Genomic DNA, 21,456 nt, shown 5'->3' with positions numbered 1-21,456 from the left:
TCCCTCTAGGATGAAAAGTGGCACATTTACTTTGGGAATCTAAGGGTAGGGAGAGAGAAAGCTGGAGCGGGGAAGGTTTTTTGAATGTATTTTTCCTTTATTCATTACTCTCTGACTAATCTCTCTCAGTCTGTCCTTGATATTACCATAAGGCTGATTTCAAAATACCAGAGAAAATTGCCTGGGTCACTTAATTCAATACTTCTCTAGCAAGACATCTCACCTTAATCTACACAGAAGAGTTGTGTGTTGCCTATTCCTGTGCAAAATATTCAGAAAGCTAAGAGGATATGCTACTTTACAGCAGCATATATACTGGATCAAAAGAGTTAAAATCCAATTTTTCTTTGGTACTGAACTTATCCAAGGTAGACATGACATTATTGATTGTAAATTGCAGTAGTAGGGTGATTTCTTGTGTATGTGATACTCATGCAGCATATTGCTTGGATGCCTATAATGTGTAGGCAGGAACAGACAATAAATGGAAAATTTCTGGGGACAAGAAGAGGTGAATGTCAGAGAAACAACAGTGAAATGCAAGCTTGTATCTCTGTTATGCTTACAAATAACCTATGTTTTAAATTAATGAACTAGACTAAGCGGTGTGTGAGCCAAGGTGGGAAATGCATATATGAGGAACCCAAGTCAAGATGTATGTTTGGCAAATTCAATATTGGGATCTTGGTTCTTCAAAATAATGATACTAGGATTTCTACAAGCTTAGATGTTCAGAACCAAGAAGAAAAAACAACTGGGAGATAGGTCATGGTTTTGCAGACATGTAAGTCTAAGCAAGGTTTTAGCAACTCACCCACCAGCTCTCTAGCATGATGTAGTTTCAGTGTCAGTGGGTGTTTGAATAGCTGGTAATAGCCAGCTAACAAAACACAAGCAGGAAACTGACAGTAAATATTAACGGCAGCCTCACTTTATGGAAGAAGTTTCCACCGTACAGTTCTACTTTAGTCTTGTTGCCACTGTTGCAATTTCTTTTTGCTCTGACAACCTTGCTCAGCAACATAAATTAAAGGATACCATACCACATCTCTGCTATTTCACACCTCTTGCTATGATATGGAATATTTTATTTGTGGGTTTTTTTCCTTGAAAAAAAAAATAATCATAACTACCATGGCTATAAATCACGAGCTGGTCCAGAAGAGTGGGATTCCATTCAGATAAATGAAAAATGTTTTAGTTTTAACAGCCAAGAATATTCCTTCCTGTTCTGCTGGGAAAATTTCATATAGGTATCCCTTCTAAGTCTAGATTTCGGAGGCAATTAATTCTTCCAAACAGGAAGAAGACTAAAAGATGTACAACTTTTAGTCTCCAGTTCTTTCTTAGACAGGACATGTAACTACTCTGAAAGTGTTATTGTAATGGGTGGAGAGCTTTGATGTTGTTACTCTTTGTGTTCATTAAATGGCTGTTTTAAAAAAAAAAACAAAAACAAACAACCTGTGTTGTTCTTAGTTTCATTCAGATGAGATTCTCTGAAGGCAATAAAAAGTGCTATCTTATTCCCCATATGTTTCTATTACAGGCACTCATAAAATATATAGTGTAGGACTTCACTATGAGGTGTCATGCACTCTTCACCTTGTCTGCATTGTCTGCAGTTTCCCTCATGAGGTACATAGCTCTTTTGTACACTATGTATAACCCTTAGCTTTTTGTTAATGAGAAAAACCCCACACAACACCTCTTTAATAGTTTTTCAACACATATATACAAAAAATATGTAAATAGCTCACCTAAGGTCTGGGTTTACTTTTAAACCTGTGGGCAGCACCTGCTAGATAGACTATTATACAACAAATATTCACAGGCAGTAGGATGTAAAGATCCCCAACATTTAGGTATTCAGCATTTAGGTATCTTCAGTTTGTCTGCATTATTTGCATCTCCTAATTTTATGTCTCCTGTATTAATTGCATTTAAAGCAATGATATACAGCGTTGTGAACATATCCCAAAACCCTTCAGAGGGAAGCAGCCAGAATAGACTGCTGGCCTTAATGGCACAATTTCATAACCCGTATGTGCAAGATACTCTGGCTCTTACATAGTAGTAACATAAGCCCAAGGAGAACAGGTAGCTTGGGAAGTATCTGCAAACAACAGATAGCAGACCTTTTGTAAAACAGAAAGAGGAATCTGATGGCTGAATTTCCTGCTCAGAGCACCTGATGTGCTAGGACTGCAGTCACAGTGAGGTAAGAGTACTGATTGCAGGAGACCAAAAGGTAAAATGTAAAGCCACTATCTAAAGTTCTGGTACACAGTTTGATCTGCTTGCTAGAAAATCAGGCTTTTGTTTTCCTTCCTTTGTCAGTGTGTCACTATCAATATCATAGGCATCATCAAGAGGGGATGGACTTCTAAACAAACAAACAAAAAAAGAATGAAAACCTGCAGTACACTGCTGTAGCTCAAGCTGTCAAATCTGTGGCTGCACTTATGTGAATGGGAGCATAATACTGTTACTTAAGTCTTACATAAACCACAATCTTCCTTTGGACAGTACAGATGGGTAATTTTATTCACATTTTTTTTTTTATTTTCATGGTTTTTTCCATTTTCCTATAACTTCTTGAGGTAGTTCTTCCAGAAGTGTTATTTTAATTCAACAGTGCTTCCACTAGCAGTGGCAGCAGACATTTGAAGACAGACCTAAGACTCTTATTTTCTGTACCCAGGCTGTTGTGTGTTAGACATTGGAGGACAAAACTTTTATTTTCTATCTTTATATATTAGTATAATCTGCATTATTAGTTTGTCTGGATAAATAAACCTGTCCATGCATCCTTGAGGTAAGGCTAATAATATGGTCACCTGCTATCCAAGGAACTTTAAAGTGCCCTCTAGGGTTGAGGAAGTTGTTAAAAATAGAATAAAGCTTTGGTTCCAAATCTTTATTTCATGTTCTGAGTATTGTACTCAGTGTAATTGATCAGAGCTCATAATGTAATGATTCATCACTGTGGTTGGAAGACTGCTGTCTCAGTAAAGCTTACCTTGCCAATAAAATCCACTTTAAATCCTCTATGATAAAAAAAATCAAACATATGTATGATGTGAGGATGCATTGGGTCAGAACAGATGCACATCCATATTCATTATCAGTCAGTTATCAGGAGCTTCAGACTGACAAGACTTCAGACATGACTGGTGACTTGATCTGATGCGCAGTGAAAATGTTCTTAGTCGGTGTCTCTTGTGACTGCAGTGCACATAACTTCAGCACTTTTAGATCAGTATCTGAACTTTAAAGCCAGTCTTATGTTGAACCCCCCAAACAGTAGTGAGTAGTGAATTTTAAATGAATCTGACAACATCTGGTTTCACTTAGTTTTCCAATCCAGAGTCAATATAATCTATTTTTCTGCTAGAGTTCAATAGGTTGTAACAACAACTCAAAATAAAACAAGGCTTTTTAAGCAACATTGCAGGAGTATGATGCATACCACTGACAACAAAACAGTATGTTCCAGGCTGCCTCTCCTCATAGCAGTTCACTAGCATAATCTGTATGAGTGATTCTTATAGTCCTCTTACGCAAAACCACACACTTTTGCTAGAAAAATTCTGAACTGTAAAACGATAGATGGTTTCTACCACCACACAGTTGAAGACATTCTTGGAAGTCAGCTAGGTGACACCTCAAGCCAGGATCAGCCAACAGGTTTATTGCAGTCTTGTACTCCAGTTAGAAGTTTGGCCTTAAGAGACTCTAGCATTCTCTATACAATCTATTTTGACTTAGTTTCATATTTATAGTAAAAAAGAAAGTGAAGGCACTTTGAAAACATGTTTTTATGTATAGACCTTACCAGTGTGCTTGTATCAAAATGGCATTGATGTAGATATTGGTTATTTTTAGGTTTTATGTCTTAGCCTGAACAAAGAAAGAGCTGGAATTTCTTAGTCTATGCATGCTTCCAGATTGACTCTTGGTATCAGATACTAGAAGATAACTACAGGTCAAAACCCTGTCTCAGGTGACCCAGTTCCTCTCTCTGCCCTGTATTAGGCTAAGAAATATAGCTAGGAACTTTTTATGAATATGAGTGTTGTGTTGAGTAATTTCAGAACATAGTTGCTCTATCACTTGTTTTTGCCTGTTCCCTCCCTAATCTAATACTGTTAAAGAACCATTACAAACTGCATTCAGAGGAATTCAATGAAATAACATCACTTACCCACCTATGTAAAAAACACTGTAAATGGCAAAATCTGTTGTTGAGGGGAATGGATACTGTTATGTACTGTGACTGTAGTTTGCATATTAGGTCCCATGCTTAAAAATTAGACATGAGGTTTCCAAAAGCATGTTAGGCCTTTCCTCTAAACTTCCCAGGTGCATTCAGGGCACAAGCGAATAGAATAAGCAAAGACTTAACAAGAATATGTCTACTTATTTTTTGGGCTTTTTTTCTGAACCCATATTTTAAGAATAGGAAACAAAACCATACAGCAATCGTTATAGGAAGTGGACATTGTTTACAAAATACATTGGTGTTGTTAGACAGGTCCTCTGAATCAGTCCTTTACTTGACAGACTAATCCAAATTCTTAGTTAGAAGTTCCCATGGAAATAGCATTCCAACCTAGAAAATTCAGAAACTGTTGAACACGACGAGATCCATCACAGATTAAAGAAATGTCTCCATCCTGCAGTCTTGCAGCCCACTTCAACAGCTTACCAACAGACAGCCTTCCTTCCTTCATTTACCTGCTTCTTGCCCTTGAGTGCACAAAGCTAGTTTACCACTTCTGATAAGGCTTGTCCTCACTTTGTCTGGTTTCCCAAATAGGAAGCAACCATGCTTCTTTCCATGTTCAGTTATGCTTGACTGTAGAAATCATTTAATTTAGTAAGTAAATAAAATTGAAATCTCCGGATGACTGACTTGTGCAAGAAATGTCACTGAATTATGAGGCATGACACTTGCAGTGATTTACAAAAAAATGCTCTCAGCCAGCTGAAGAGAATAAAAATTATTGGTATGTATTAATCAATAGAGAAAAGACTTCAAAGTTAAATGCTAGTCTGTTAAACCATTCTAAATCAGCTACATTAGAGAATAACACACACTGCTTTCACTGCTCTTAATTAAGGGAATCCATTGGACTGTAAAATATAGATTCTTCTCAATTAGGGAGCTGGATTGTCTTTGGCCACAATTTCCTTCCAGCATTTGGCTTAGATAAAGAATAAGGTCATGACATAAGGGAACCATATTAATTATGAAAAACTGGACATGTAAAAATGAGTACAGCGTGTAATGGTTATGTGCTGTGATAAAATGTTGAAAAGATGAAAAAAGAGATTTAATAGTAATTGAAAATGTACCCATACAAACCTCCTGGGATAAGGAAGCTTTTCTGTAAATCATTTAATGTGTCAAATAAAAAATACCTCAAGAACAGGCTGATGACTAATTTTTAGTTAGTTAATCCTTGCATAAAAATTGTATCATGCCTACAAAATACAAATCTGATTGCTGGCTGTTGACTGTTACCATTTTAAAACTGGACACTGAGGTGTTCCTATAGTTAAATTTGTATGAATAAATATTTTTCACTATTTTGTTATTGCTGAGGCACAAATTTTTGATAAAACCATATTGAAAATGAAATCTGGAAAAAAAAGCTCATGTAATTTAAGACATGTGATTTCTCTCTTTAATATCTACCCTGTATATTCTATCAGATCTCCTGGGATGGTTCATTGATCTTAGTCAATTGTGTAAACACAATTGAACTTCTGTCTTGTCAGCAGAAGAATCATTAAAACTGGAGGGGTTTGGGTTTCATTTTGCCTAAGGAAAAAGGGAGAACACCCATCTCAGTATAAGGGCTGTATCAGTGCACTGGTCTTTTTAAAATGAGCTTAAAATGTCAAAGTGAGCTTATATGGAAATTGGTCATGATACAAAGCTAGGAACCTCTCCAGATGTATGTAATTTTATGCAATCACACTATCAGCTGTATCCCAATTTCACATGTTCTCTATCATCCTAGATTTCTTTTTCCAGTTAACAGTCCTCCCATTCAAAAGCTTCCTTTTTCTTTCATGAAAGAAAACAACTGCAGGTGCTAACAGTAACTCATACTTGATGAGCTTTATTTAACCAATATGATCTACATGTGGTTTACTTTTTATTGTTCTGCCTGATTATTTTGCTGCTTGGGGATATTTTCACACAATGACGACCAAAGGGTTTGTAACAATCTGAGTTTAAATCATGAAGTTGTTCATTTTAGGAAATTTTTAAGTGAAGTACTCTATAGGATTACTTTTTTTAATACAAGCCAATGTCAGCTCATCTTTTCAATTATTCAAATTCCTTTCACTTCAAATATGTTCCATTAGAAATTATAATTCATGATTGCCATCAATATGAAGCTACACTAAAAGCCCTGGCTAAAACAGGTAATTGCAGTCATTCAGAAGCTGACTCCAGTGAAATTAGGAGCATTTACGTCAACTGAAAAGTCCCTTCTCCCTCATTCAGAGCAGTCCTGTAACAAAGTACGTTAGAAAATGGGTTAGCTTCTTTGGAAGACAAATGGCACTAGCCAAAAAAATAAATAAAAATATCACTTATCAAGCTTTAAAAACCACATTTGTAGGCCATAGAACTTTTTTGAATGAGGCTATTAGGCTGAGGATGGTTGATTCATTTATGTTCAAGACTTCAAATCTGCCAGAATTGTTAATTTTTAGTGCACAAATTATATTGGTTTCCAGGACCAGAGTGTAACCCAGTCATCTCCTGTCTTAGAGGGTGGAAAGTTATGTTGATGTTGCTTCAGAAGGCAAGAGAGAAGAGCTTCAAGTTAATTTCTTCTTCAAAAGGCATACTTCAGGTCTACTCCATTTATACTGATGTCTTCTGAGGAGTTTCATCTAGGTGCAATTAGGAGAGAGGTGTATACTCAGAAATTTCTGAAGCAAGATGCAATTTCTGCATTTGTTTCAAGTCTCCAGGAAACCAGAAAAAAAAGTTTGAAAACATGAATCTTTTATGGATATGTCACACATTGGGAGTCCTGAGAGGTCCAGATGAAGTTAACAATAATCATGACTGCTTGTAACATAGCCCAGGCAAATTATGGTTAGACTGGCTGGAAAAGAATTCAAGATTCCACAGATGGATAAACAAATGTATTTCATCTGGTTCAAACTGAAAAAAAGTAATCAGCTATTTAGTTTATGATAGCTGTGTGAACCTCTTATATCTAAATGAGTATCACCTGCTCTGCTAATTTTCCTTTAAGATCTGTGGATAGGTCCTATGTGTCACCCACTGTTCTCATTACACTTGACATGTTCTTTACTGAGAAACGCATAGGATTTTATTATTTTGTGTGGGTTTTTTTTGTTTTTGTTAGGAACACAATGCAGCCACATTCAGGAAAGACAAAACTACTGGGAACACAATTTATAAGACTCAATAGAGCACTTGGAGAAAAGCTATTGAGTAGAAATAGTATCTAAGGTTCAGTAAGTATTTGAACATAGTTTGTATCTCCTTTCTTTCCTTCACTCTGTCCTTACTCCTCTCCCCTCTTTTTTTTTTTTTTTTCTTCCTTTCAAGAGCCCTGTTGACTGCAACTATGATTGTTGAGGTGAAGCAAAACTCATGAAATTATGTTTTTTCTCCAAAAAGGGGGACATGAAACATCTGAAACTGAAATATTTTGCTGGAAGGGCAAGCATTTGAATTACATCCCTACGCAACCTCTGACAGCAGCTCCTAAAGTGCATCAGCCTCCAACTGCAGGGCCTGACCGGTGCCTTTACCAGCAAAGCCAGAGCACAGGAAGCTCTGAATGGGCTGCACATCCTTTGGCAGCAATCATAGCAGTTTGCTATGACAGGATAATGTATTTCCCTGTTCTAGAGTACTTCCAGGCTTTTTCTGAACATAGACCTGGAGGTTTGGTTTGTGTTATTACTTAAAATCCTGTCATCTTCTGGTCTGTAGACTGAAATGTAGGATTTACTATGGGTTATGCAAGAAGTGTTTCTCACTTACGCCTGTTTCTCTAGGATTAGTGTTTAAAACGCACTTTCTTTTTGATGTGCAGTCTCACTTTCTCGTCAGACCTGTTAAACACACATATTGGCAGCAAGAAATACATATTTAATAAACTTGGTCTTTCAAACTTCTTTTTTCTCCCACAAGTCTCCTAAGTAAACATATTCCAATCACTTAAATGCATTTTGCTGCAGTTTCAAAAGAGTTATTCTCCACTTTTGGGAATCTTTAAACCATAATCTATGAAGTAAAATGTTTTTCATGAGCCCAAATATTCAAGATTTTTGTAGTTCTACTAAAGGGCACTGCCACAGAAAGAAGGGGTTTGGACTTATTTCCATTTCCTACATCAACTCACAAAGCTCATCTGGCTGCAATACAATCTTGCAAGATGTGCCTCATCCTAAATGGACAGTCTGATCACTCTGCAGACTATATTGGGAGAGCAGGCATAAGGCAACCTTTGCCTTAGGTTGAAAAAATATTTTCCTGATCCTCAAAGCCTCATCCACTTGATAGTGTTCATCCTTTGCTAGAGGGAATGGTTTTACTGATGCCCTTTCCCAAACCTTTTTCCAAGGTTTTGGGACAGCTACAAGGTAAAAACAATGGGTTTACTTCCATGAATTCCAAGGATAAATTAATCCATTCCCACTCCATTGCCCCAGAGATACATTCAAATGTATAGTGAGGTAATACCCTTTCTGGGTCCTAAATACACATGCAGCCTTGGCATATTAGCACATGTAAGCACACCCACAGTTAAAGTTACTGTGTGTGTTTTGGCCTGGGTCTTTAACTGAATTACCAGCATGATGCTTTATTTTTTCGTCTGTGGCAGTGCCACCACTAATTATAGCCTACCATGGTTACAATGCTTTATATTATTCTATATTATCTATATCTATGACTCATTAGAAAGTCAGTTAATACCAAGGAAGCATCTCAAGTGAATCTGAACCATCCTTTACAAAAGGCTCAGGGGCTGTTGCTAACTCCAGCTATTTTTTCTTCTGTTTACTTCTGCTTCTAACTTTTAATCTGCTCCTTTCAGCAGAACAGCTTGCAAAGCTTTTTGTGTACTTTGATTCCTTGTTGATTTATATTAATACTTAATGGGTTTTAAGAGGCACACTGGCCTTGTTAATGTGAGCACATCAGGTGCATGACTAATTTAGAAAATGAAGAAGACATTTATGCTGCTGGACATTTCAGTGGTAGAACTGAAATTTCTCCAGGACAGCAAAAAACATCTTACTTGTTTAGCTACCTAGGCATATTGTTTATCTCTGTAGGAATATATATTTAAAAAAAATATTATTATTATTTATATGGGATTTGTCCTTGTTCATATATATTCCTGCAAAAAAAGTTTCTACTGGATCTGATATCACAAAATGCTTCCAGAGGGAGAGGGAATAATTTGTGTGTGCATGGTTGCCAGCAATGAATAAATTGATAGCTTGTTAAAAACAGAAAACAAAACTGTCACTTAAAAGAGTTAAAAGACTCAAACCTTTCCTTCAGTATACCTGAAAACTGGCAGTTTGGAACTATACCAGATGTACAACTACAGATATACCTTTTACTAAAAGCACATGCAAAAAAGTCTGAAAAAAATTATATTAATATAATGAACAGTGGGAAACTTGGGAAAATAATTACTTTCTACAATTACCTAACCGCTAAAGAAGTTTTTTGCTATCTTTTAATAATAATTGAATTTGTCAAAGTGTTGCACAGTGCTTATCGACTTAATTTGCTCATTAGGAACCATATAATTTTTTCTAAAAATGAGAAAGACAAGGATTTTTACCCAAGTAATTTATTTTATTTTAGTGGTGTAGCAATGGCACCATCATGGTAAGTTCAATATAAATAGAATGAGTGAAAATGCAGCTGGGTTTTAAATTACACTTTCCATGAGATCAAACATGTAAACAGGGCAATTGTAACTTTCATAATGATCTGTGTTAAAATAATTTAAGAAGGAATTTTTAGCCCAATATTTTTAAAACGTATTCCCTAAGTATGGTGTGACAAGGTAATATATAACTTAGAGTAATTAAGACTGCTACAGACCAAAAACATTATACAGATTTGTAGCTGCTCAAATTTCCTTTCTCCCAATGACACTTTTCTTTCCATGTTATGGATGTTTCAAGGCTTTTGAACACTTTTTACTAGTTATAATCTAATATTCTTATGAGGCTTATCATTCATTCATTTATCTTTGCAGTGGGATCTGACAATGGCTATACCTATTTCTATATTCATATGTTTCATGACTGGTTGATGGATTTAAAATATTTCAGACTGATTCAAGGTCATTTTTACTAAATTTGGTCAATATTGGAATGTCTCTTGTTTTGCCTCCAGTACTTTAATATGGAGAGTATATTAGGCTCTATATTCTATGACAGAAAGGTCCTGTAACACAGACTAAATTGTTAAGAGAAAAACATCAACATATGGTTCAGTTTTATTCCCTGAGAATGTATTTCTGAAAGTGACACAGTTACAATCTTAATCCTTGCATCGTTTGTTGCAGACATCACAATTTTCTAAGTATTACACAACATTTAGCAATGCATGATACTGCAGTACTGTAGCACTTACAATGTAGCAAAGGCCCTCACCTATCTGGAAGCAGAGATGAGTATAACAATATGGCAATTAGATATGTAGTTACATTTTCCTCAGGTGAGGTCAAATGTACCCTGCTGTACTGCTTAATATGATAGACATAGAAAACTCAACCTTAAACCTATTCACAAAAGTACCTTCCTCCACTCACACTGCCCCATGGCTCGTTCCCTTTGTTTCTGTTTTGGGCTTAATTTTGGCAGACTCAGAGCAAACTTTGTAAAAGTCATAGAGCATCTTCTTGGCTCAGGCAGATCAGTAAATCTGCCTGATTTTGATTCAAATTCTTAAACAAGTCCATCTTGGAGGCATGATTCAGCAGCCCAATTTGATACCTACAATGAAACGGCTATGGAATCCTTTTCCATCACAGTGTGAACACTCCTGGGAAAATAAACTCTTTAAGATGGATACAATTGCTAACACTATACATTTATTCATTGAATGGTCAAAATGGGTAGAAGTCTGCACTGCCTGGTGATCAGTGTGGCATCTAAAGCCAAACACCTTGTGTGACACCTTCTATGCGGACATGGTGATTCACTTACTTCATCACAAACAAGTGATACATAAGAAGGTTAGTTCTTGCCTGCCAGACGGCTTCATTGAAAAACATCATCTTCTAACAGAATGTCCCGGTTTCAGCTAAGATAGTTAAAATTCTTCTTAGTAGCTGGTTCAGTGCTGTGGTTTGTATTTGGTGTGGGAACAATGTTGACAGGACACTGATGTTTTTAGCTGTTGCTGGGTGATGTTTGCACTAAGCCAAAGACTTTTCAGTTTCTCAGTCCCTGCCAGCGAGAGGGCTGGAGGGGCACGGGAAACTGGGAAGAGACACAGCCAGGGCAGCTCACCTGAACCAGCCAGAGAGGTGTTCCAGACCACAGGATGTCATGCTGAGTACATAAACTAGGGGAAGAAGAAGGAATGGAGGGACATCCGACATTATGGCATTTGTCTTCGCAAGTAACCATTACATGACAGAGCCCTGCTTCCCTGGGGATGGCCGAACACCTGCCTGCCCATGGGGAGTGGTGAACGGATTCCTTGCTTTGCTTTGCTTGTGTGGACGGCTTTTGCTTTACCTATTAAATTGTTCTTGTCTCAACACTAGAGTTTTACACTTCTCTCTGATTCTCCTCCCCATCCCTCTGGGTGAGGAGTGAGCAAGTGGCTGTGTGGTTTTTGGTTGCCGGCCAGGGTTAAACCATTGCACATAACCCTGTTTCCAAGAGAGATGGTGGGTACCAGAGCAGCAATGAAAGTTCACAGACATTCACATATGACAGTTATATTTCTGAACAGGTGCTGTCTTACAAAGCTATATTGCTAGGAACCACACTGAGCCTCTGGGCTAGCCATTGCTGACAATTTGCAATTAAGTACTGATTGCTGCTCTTACTGCCTTTTCCCTTCAGAGACTCACCAATAGTCAGCTTGCTACTGACTCCTCTTCCTCCTCCCTCACCCACAGAGTTTAACCCACAACTGGGAGCTACAAATCCATCAGCTCACCACCTTGGGTGGATACAGTTAAGAGAGCTGTGATGTTACATGTGTGCTGTGTCTGCACCACACACATAAACGTATGACTGCCCAACCTTTTAAGCTCTGTTACGCTGGAATTTTCTCTGCTACATGGTGTTCCCTTCTCTGCTTCTTTGTCCTTTTGTTTGTTGTAGGGAGGAGAAGTTGTTGTTACTTATGTTATTTATATAGAGATGTTTAGGTAGGGGATAAAGTAAAGGAGCTGGGGAACCTTCAACAGACCTTTACCTTCTTTCTCAGCCTTCTTCCTTCTTTTGCTTTCTTTAAGCAGGGGTGGGATGGTAGGGTGGGGAATAAAGAGGCAGCAGGCCAATTTTCCCTGTTTGCGTTAACTTTATACATACTCTAAAGCCACATTACCTTGCACTGTTGCAGGGTGTCCTGGTCACAGCTGGGATAGAGTTAATTTTCTTCCTGGTAGCTGGTTCAGTGCTGTGTTTTGGATTTGGTGTAAGAACAATGCTGACAGGACACTGATGGTTTTGCTTGTTGCTGGGTAATATTTATACTAAATCAAAGGCTTTTCATTTTCTCAGTCCCTGCCAGCGAGAGGGCTGGAGGGGCACAGGAAACTGGGAGGGGACACAGGCAGAATAGCTCACCTGAACCAGCCAGAGAGGTGTTCAGACCATGATATCATCATGCTGAGTATATAAACTAGGGGAAGAAGGAGACAGGGTAGGGGGGATGTTTGGCTTTGTGGCATTTATCTTCCTAAGTCACTGTTACGTGTGATGGAGCCCTGCTTCCCTGAGGATGGCTAACACCTGCCTGCCCATGGGGAGTGGTGAATTCCTTGTTCTGCTTTGCTTGTGTGTGCAGCTTTTGCTTTACCTCTTAAACTGTCTTTATCTCAGCGCATGATTTTTCTGCCGTTTACTCTTTTGACTGTCTTCCCCATCCCACTGTGGGGGGAGTGAGGGAGTGGCTGCATGGTGCTCAGTTGCCAGCAGGATTAAAGCAGAACATGGAGCAGTAAAGCAACAGCAATCAAATTGATTCAATAGCTTCAGTTAGAAAGAAGTTGATAGTTTAGAATGTAGAGGGTGTTTTTCCTTTTTGTTTCTTTTTTATCAGGGAATTAATGAGCAGGAATAATTTCTACTTATGATCCAGTTTACCAGGTTCACAAATGAAACATCTTTGCCAGTTCTCTATTTCCTCATGTCTATGATTTGGTAATTCGATTACATTGAACTTTAGTCATCATAGGGGGTTTAAGTCCCTTAGTTTTCAGCTTCCCTTGAACTGGCTGATTACAGAAATACTCCAACATCAGTGCCTTCAAACACTGCATTGCTAGTCTGCCAGAATAAAGGTTAAAGCCAAGGCTGACAGTTTCCTGTCAAAACTAAGAACAAAAAAATCACATGGTTAGAAAATTTGACTTACGCAATATTAATCTCGTATTTCAGCTAGAGGCTTAATTTTTACTTTTTTTTTTAATTTTTACTTTTCACTTTTGAGGCCAGTGGGGACAAAGCACAAAAATATATGTGTTCAGAAAAGAAATGAGGCTGGTAAGACAGAGCAAGCAAGGAAAGGTAACAGGGAAAATGGCAGAAACAAATTAAAGAATCAGTTGCAGCTGGCTACATAGAGACACCAAGGAATGCATTTGCTCCATCACAGCATGTTCTCATCTGACAGCCTCTATTTTAGGAAGCTTTTGGTTCAGTGTAGAATTATTTATTTTCCCTTATTTCTTTTTTTCAATTCACAGGAATTTTAGCTCCAAGACCTAGAGGCACTGGGCAAGACAGAAGCCCTATCTGACATGTCATGCATAGAACAGACAAAATCACTGTCTGAAATAAATTTGCAGCCTGAATAACTTCTTAAATAAAACTTTCTATGTGAAATGCTGTCCAAGTCACAGAGAGATGATGAGCGTAGAAGCATCAATGCCTGAAGATAGCTATTTTTAAGAATGGAAGGGGTTTAGTTATAAGGAGAAGAGTACTGTGAACTTTACCAAGTTCACAAATGACTACATAAATAAATTGGACAGATTTCCAAACCCTGAATTGTGTAAGTGCTATCCATCTCTGAATCAGTTCATTGCAAATCATTTTGGTACCTGAGGCTTTACAAAAAAACCTGTTGGTTTAAGGTTCAACAAAATTTGTTGGCAGATCTGAGAGGTATTAGCAGCTCTCGGTTTAATTGCTACCTTTCATTCTTACTTGTTAAGAAACAACTGCAGTGAATACAGTTAAAAAAACAAAACAAAACAAAACAAACAACAAAAAAAACACCATCAGCAAGAACGTGGGCAAGTAATTAGAAACATCAAATGACACAGTGACATCAAGTGGTGAAATGCTTTCATGCTGCAAGTGCAAGGCTGAGTGTTTCGACACTTCTCATTTCTTTATTTTGCCTTTTCTTCCTCCACCATGCCATTCAATGTCAGCAGCAGTGTTCTGATATATTTTTCATAGCAGCATATAGCTTTTTCTGTATAAAACAGTAATAAAATTCTAGCTGTCTTCCAAAAAAATTTCAAGTTTTTTCCAGTAAAAGAAGAAAAAGGTTTAAGGTTTTGTATTCCCTGACAGGTCTCTTTGTTCCTGCTTGTACTGCACATCAGACAGTGGTGATGCATTTCACTGGGAGTATGTCTCTAAATTAAACTGCTGAGGGCTTTTAAAATAAAAATTAAAAAAAAAATAATTGAGAAGTGTCTCTTACTTCTTCCTCAATTTAAAGTGATGCATCTGTTTGTGGCAGAAAGGGCTGCAAAGGTGATCTGTAATTTGTCTTAAAGTCTTAGTTAAACTGATTTTATTAAGAGCTTTTCTTCACTAGGAATTTTGATTGAACAGACACCCAAAAATGATCAATCACAATGCATATGCACACAACATGTCTTCCTACCAATGTAACAATCTTCCTATACTCCTAAGTCTCCTTTAGTTCAACGTTCCAGAGGCATTTTTTATTTTTTTCTCCATATTTTGAGCTGGTACCAATAAAACATCAACACTAGGAAAGGGTGAAAAAAATGTTTTTGTTTGGTCCTCTTATTATATACATAATATTTGATTACATGATACTACTGGGTTTATTGGCATTATTTATTTGCACCTCCACAACTGTTTACCCACATACCTCAGTCTCCTGTGATATTTCCCTTCCTCAGCTACCATTATAGCAGCTATGTCATGCATGGCATAATCTCATAAAAGATCATTCTGATTTTCAGGAATTACGTTGGACTGATACAGGAACGTATTCCTAATTAGGAAGATGACTCTGCCACACATTTTAATTCTATAAATATACTTGAAGTACAGACTTCAAGACAGAGACTAATTCAGAAAAGCAATTAAGACTCATTAGTTTGAAATTGAACAGAGCTAAACAAATATTTTAGCAGTCTAGCTATTACTGTAAAAATAAAAGTCAGTGTTACTAATTATAAACACATTGACATTAGTCCATTTAAATATCTAGAGAATAATGGAAGAAGTTCCTGTATTACTGCACAGGAACTGCAAATCCACTGACATGGAATTACTAACCCAGAGGCTTTAACTTCTATAAATTAAGTTCTAGGAGGTGTTGATTTGTATGTACATAGATTCTCACTGGAAGCTTTGATTTATTTTATTGATATGGAAAATTATTCAGAATGAAAATGGATGATCTCATGTTTTTGCTTCTAGAGTAGTTTTCTTCTGGGAAATAGTCTGCCGTTCCATATAATATAAAGAAAAAATAAAAAAGAGAAAAAAATACACAAGTCCTGACTTTGCTTTCTATATTAAATGGGAAAATTGACTCGTAGTTTTGTCAAGTTACTATTGTTCCTGCCACATGAGTGAAGAAGAACATGAATGACAAAAAGACATCATCTTCAACAAAACTATGTGTTTACTAGTGATCTCCAATTCCCTTGCTTGGGAAGCCATCCCATATTTATTCTGCAAGTTAATAAGGTGACAGACAGCAAGGCAAAGGTCTGAGCAGAGGCTTATGAGATTGACCTAACAGATATTGCAAGTCCACAAAGAGTAGTTTTAAAATTCTGAATAATGGATAACTTCTATCCTGGCCTGAAGATTAAAGGTATTAGAGTACAGTCCAGTTAGTATGAGAACATATTTTACTTACTTTGGGGTTTTTGTGGTTTGGGTGCTTTTTTCTCAGTGCATAACCACAAATAATAATTTAAATTCTTGTTTTTCCCAAGGCTCTAGTGCCTGGCTGTAGCAGGTTAGGTAAACCAGTTAAATGAGACATGATGAGAAAGAAAGAGTGTGCTTTGAAAACAGTATGATTTTAAACTATAGAGATTATGAAGTTAAAAATGTGGAAGGAAAACCAAAAGGAGTCTCTGTTGGATATTTTGGAAGAGGAATGCTACAAAGAGCTTCTCTGCATCAACTGGATGAATTTAGATGAGCGAGTAAGATTTCACAGCTGAGAAGTTGGCCTGTGCTTCACGGTAACAGTTTTCACACTGCTATGAGCATGCGTGGAATGCAATGCATTTAGATTTAGCTCATTTTGAAAGGATTCAGCAATAAGGTTTCTTTATCTTACTTTTCTGTTGGGTAAAAGCAGTCCTGAAGAAAGGAAATGCAAACAAACCATCACTCTCATGCTATTGTATCCTACACATTGATGAGGTTTCTAAGTCCCCAAACATTTCATAAATGTTATACTGCTCTTGCTTTACTTCATTGTTCTTCCAACACAACTTTCAACCGCAAAAAAAATTCTTTTCCATGTTGGACATCAACACTTTTGTAGCATGACTGAATGTCAGTATATCTGCCTTTTATTAAATAGAAGAAGGCTGATTTGCAAGATTTTTTAAGCAAACAGGGGAAAAAAATGTTCTGAATTAATTATGGCTGTAAAATCAAATTCTGCACCTCTGCTTGAGTCACAATGTAATAAACACGAATAGCAAAATACACTGATTTTCAAACACTGAACTATGTCTTGTCACGAGATGAGAAGTTAATTTTCTGTTCAGTAGAATTCCAGAAGCTCTGAATTCCTGAAGCTTGATTTCAAGTGAGGAAATATCTACAGCAGATATCAAAAAGACTTAACAAAATTTGCAAATTTATATATATATATACACATAAGTATATGCACACACATCCTTAAATACCAAGTGTTTTTCTGACTGTGAAAGGGTTAGAAAGCACAGTAGCTTGCAACCATGGCAAAACTGCACCTTACAGGTGGAGTGATTTCCTGAACAGTTCCCAAACACTGGCAAGAACAAATCCAACTCACCTCTCAGAGGTCCATAGCTATAGGACACTCCTCAGCCCAACATCAGAAATGCAGCAGACCTGCAATGGAAAGCTCATGAGCTCCAAGCTTGAGCTCTCCCTCCTCAGTTTACAAGTGCCTTAATTCAACTGTGTCATAGCAGTGCTGCATACTGCCCATGCTGGATAGTGCATGGTGTTGGTAATAAAACCTAAGGAATTAAAGAAGCTCTGTCAGCCTGAAAGTTGTCCTTAGCCTCACCAACCCACAGAAAACTACCATTGAAGAAATCATCCATTTTCTGATTTCAAAACTAATAATATTTCAGTGCAAGCTCCTGAGTATGTCTGTCTGACTGAAGTTTCACTGTAGTCAGAAACTTTTATTAGAGACAGTCTTGAAATTACTAGAGAATACCAAAAAAAGACACTACTGTTCACTTAGCCCTAAGTGCACAGGCAAACTTCTCTTCTGCACTTAACAAACTTCTAAAAGTTGCTTTAGATAATGCCATGCTGAATTTTAAATCTGTTTCTTGGCATTTTTCTTGGAAAAGATGGAATGTGGTTTAATCAATTCCTAAAATTGCTGTATTTTAAATATAAATTTTGGAGTTTGTTATGTTATCATGAAATTAGAGCATTTTGCTTTAAAATGCTAATAGTGAAGATAAAGTCATAGAAGACACTGCAGATGCTAGTCTTTGCTACAGATGTCCTTAACTAACTTAGGAAAAACTATATTTCATGGTCCACTGCCAGGAATACTTTTTATGTTTTCCTCAAGGTCTAAGACCTTACCACATTACATATATGCGATGAGGTGACCATAAAGTGACTACAGAGCCTTTCAGTTTTATTAACAGTCGCTAGCTAGACTGCATAAAACTTTAACACCTTTACAAATATGTAGTTCCTTCTGAGAGAGGGGTGATGTTATGAGCCCTCTGTGGAGACGCCCAGTTACTCCTGAAATACTTCTGCTCATACCGTTAGCAATTTCACACCAGCACAACTTGGCAGCACTGATGCCAAGGTAAAACAAAATCAGCAAAAGAACAGCAAAATCCCTTTGTGACATCGGTCACAAAGCAGCAGCAGACTGCTGAAAGCAAGCATCCTGCAATAAGTGGTGGTAGGGTTATCACAATGAATAAATGAGAAAACACTACAGAAAATATAGAGGGAAAAGACTACCTTTGCACATGTGCAAATCTATATTATTACATTCTAGTCTTTGCAGAGTTAATTGCCAAAGCTATAGAGTTAAACTGTGAAGAAGCCTGTGGTCTTTCTCTGAAATAGGTAAAGAAAACAGGCAGAATGTGCACAACTTTGGAAGATCCAAGTAGTAAGGTAGTGTCATGTCAGGTCATACAGTAAAGTGAGAAGACAGAGGAAAATGAATAATGAGAGAATGATTATCCAGATATAATAGAAAATAATGCATACCATAGCCAGTTTTTAGTCATTTGAAATCATCTTTGCTTGTCTGGAGTTGATAGTGATGACTGAACTCACAGCAAGACTAGCTGTACCCATGAAGTCAATGGATTTAACAGGGTCCAGTGAAGGGCTAGAAGATGATGAAGGGACTGAAGCATCTCCTTTGTGAGGACAGGCTGAGAGAGCTGGGCTTGTTTAGTCTGGAGAAGGGAAGAATGAGGGAGGTTCTTACCAATACATACAGATATCTTAAGGGCAAGTGTCAAGAGGATGGGGCCAGGCTCTTTTCAATGGTGTCCAGTGACAGGACAGTGGGCAATGGGCACAACCCAGGGAGTTCCATCAGAATATGAGGAAGAATTTATTTCCTTTGAGGGTGACAGGCTGCCCAGAGAGCTGGTGGAGTCTCTTTCTCTGGAAACATTCAAAACCTGCCTTCATGTGATTCTGTACAACCTGCTCTAGGTGAACCTGCTTTAGCAGGGTGTTGTTCTAGAGGATCTCCAGAAGTGCTTTCCAACACTCGACCATGCCGTGATCCTGTGACAAAAAGTCTGTCCAAGAAGCACATCCATTGTAATCTGGAGGTGTCATGTGGAGGAACATAATTTCTCATTCAAAAGGAAACTTGGATATCTATTATCAAACTGTCTGAGTAGGTTAGTGGCCAATCTAGTGGTGAAGGAATAACTGAGAGCAACCATTTTGAAAGTACCAGATGCCTAGGCAGGTTTGGGTGCAGCAGCATACAGAAATTAGAAGGCATAAAATGTGAATGAGCCAGAGCCTTAACAGAGCTCTCAGAAGCAAATACAGCTCCAATTAATGCACGCAACTTCACAGAAGGAAGGTTTTCTTATATCCGTCAATACAGAACAACAAAAGGTCCTTCTGCAAAGGCTTAGTCTATGCAGTCAGAGGCAGAAAGTTAACCACAAAAATGCATGCTGATGAATATGGTCAAGTATGGAGGAGCTTATGCACATGCCAAAACACAAAATTATTCTATGCAGTGATTGAAGGTGACCTTTGTCTTAAAAAACTGTAATCAAACTCAGAGCAAGCTGCTGTACAACCGGTCTGGTAATGTGACAAATGGCATTTGTCATCATGCATACATTATTTTGGCTTGAAGAGTACATCTGGAAAAGACAGTAAATGGAGATGAACAACATTCTATTAAAAAGAACTGCTGTTCAAACCTCATTCAGTAGATCAAATATACTGAAAAACTACCTGTCAGCCTTCCCATGCTAATGTAAGGGAAAGGATTTGTATAACAGACAAGGAAGACAAAGTCACAAATGGAGGGAAAAAATTCTGTTATGAACGCCTTCATATTTATAAACTGAAACATGTTCTGCATTGCAGGCTTTAATACAGGTACTGCACAATGAAAATTTCTGCTAAAGAAAAAGTTCTGTTGTTACAATGTTACGCAATGATCACTGAATGACGTACAGACTCTTTGAGTAGCAAAATGTGTGTGTAGGAGCAATCTGGGGTTTTCCAAAACATTCTCAGACCATACCAAATGCAGTTTCCATTGAAAATTTGTAACATCTTAAATATTCAGATTCCTGAGAAATATGCATAACATCTGACATTGTATCTTAAAAAGCTATCCAAGCAGTTAGACAATATTATTGCAGCCACGTAGTTTGGCTGTAAAACATGATAAAAGTAAAATTTCTGAGTAGCATGAAAATACTCTTTTTGATGCAGAATAGTTTATGCTGCTTATGCTGTCTGTAAGGGAAGAATTTAAATGAAATCTCCCATACTTACATCTAGGTTCTGTATGATGCAGGTCTATGGAATTACTCAGTTTTCATTAACAGTGGATTTTTTAGTAACATGTCTCAGTCTTCCATCAAACAACCACTGGGCATATCGAAAAAACTGCTTAGAGGTGCAAAGGTCAAAATCAAGTTTTAATGTAAGGAATAATGTTTAAGTCTTTTTGTTTCAATAATGGAGATACCATAGATGTGTAAGTATTTCTATAAACCAGATTTTTAGTAAAAAAGTTTACAAATATCGCACAAAGAACTTGCTGTCAACATATATATTAGTCACTCTGTTTCAAGCTAATAAAAAGATTCAGCATGTGAAAATGTAAGGTCTCAGATGTCCTTGTCAGAAGGAAATAGAAGAGGGCAAGGCTCTTGTCTTGTTTCAAGACTAAGCATTGCTGAAGACACAGGTATCTGTTGTTCAGTTTTGGGTTCAGCAGTAATTTATCTTGCCCAATAGATACAAAAAATTAGAATACAAATATGGACCTTAGCAAGCTTTTCCATGCTTTGATTTTAATTTAGTTAGTTCGTTAGTTAGTTAGGGTTTTATTTATTTATTGTTTACAGGGTATAACCTCCAAAAGAAAGATAGCAGGTGACCTGGAATATTGTGCAATCTGTTTCTCAACTTGGATGACAACAGATGCTCTTATCAAATCTTATAACAATTGCAGAGTGCATGTGCCATGCTTATATTCCTAAAAAAGTAATGAGAACCAAGAAT

The sequence above is a fragment of the Falco rusticolus genome, chromosome Z, assembly GCF_015220075.1.
Source record: "Falco rusticolus isolate bFalRus1 chromosome Z, bFalRus1.pri, whole genome shotgun sequence".
Classification (NCBI taxonomy): Eukaryota; Metazoa; Chordata; class Aves; order Falconiformes; family Falconidae; genus Falco; species Falco rusticolus.
Note: the sequence above shows the minus strand (reverse complement) of the source record.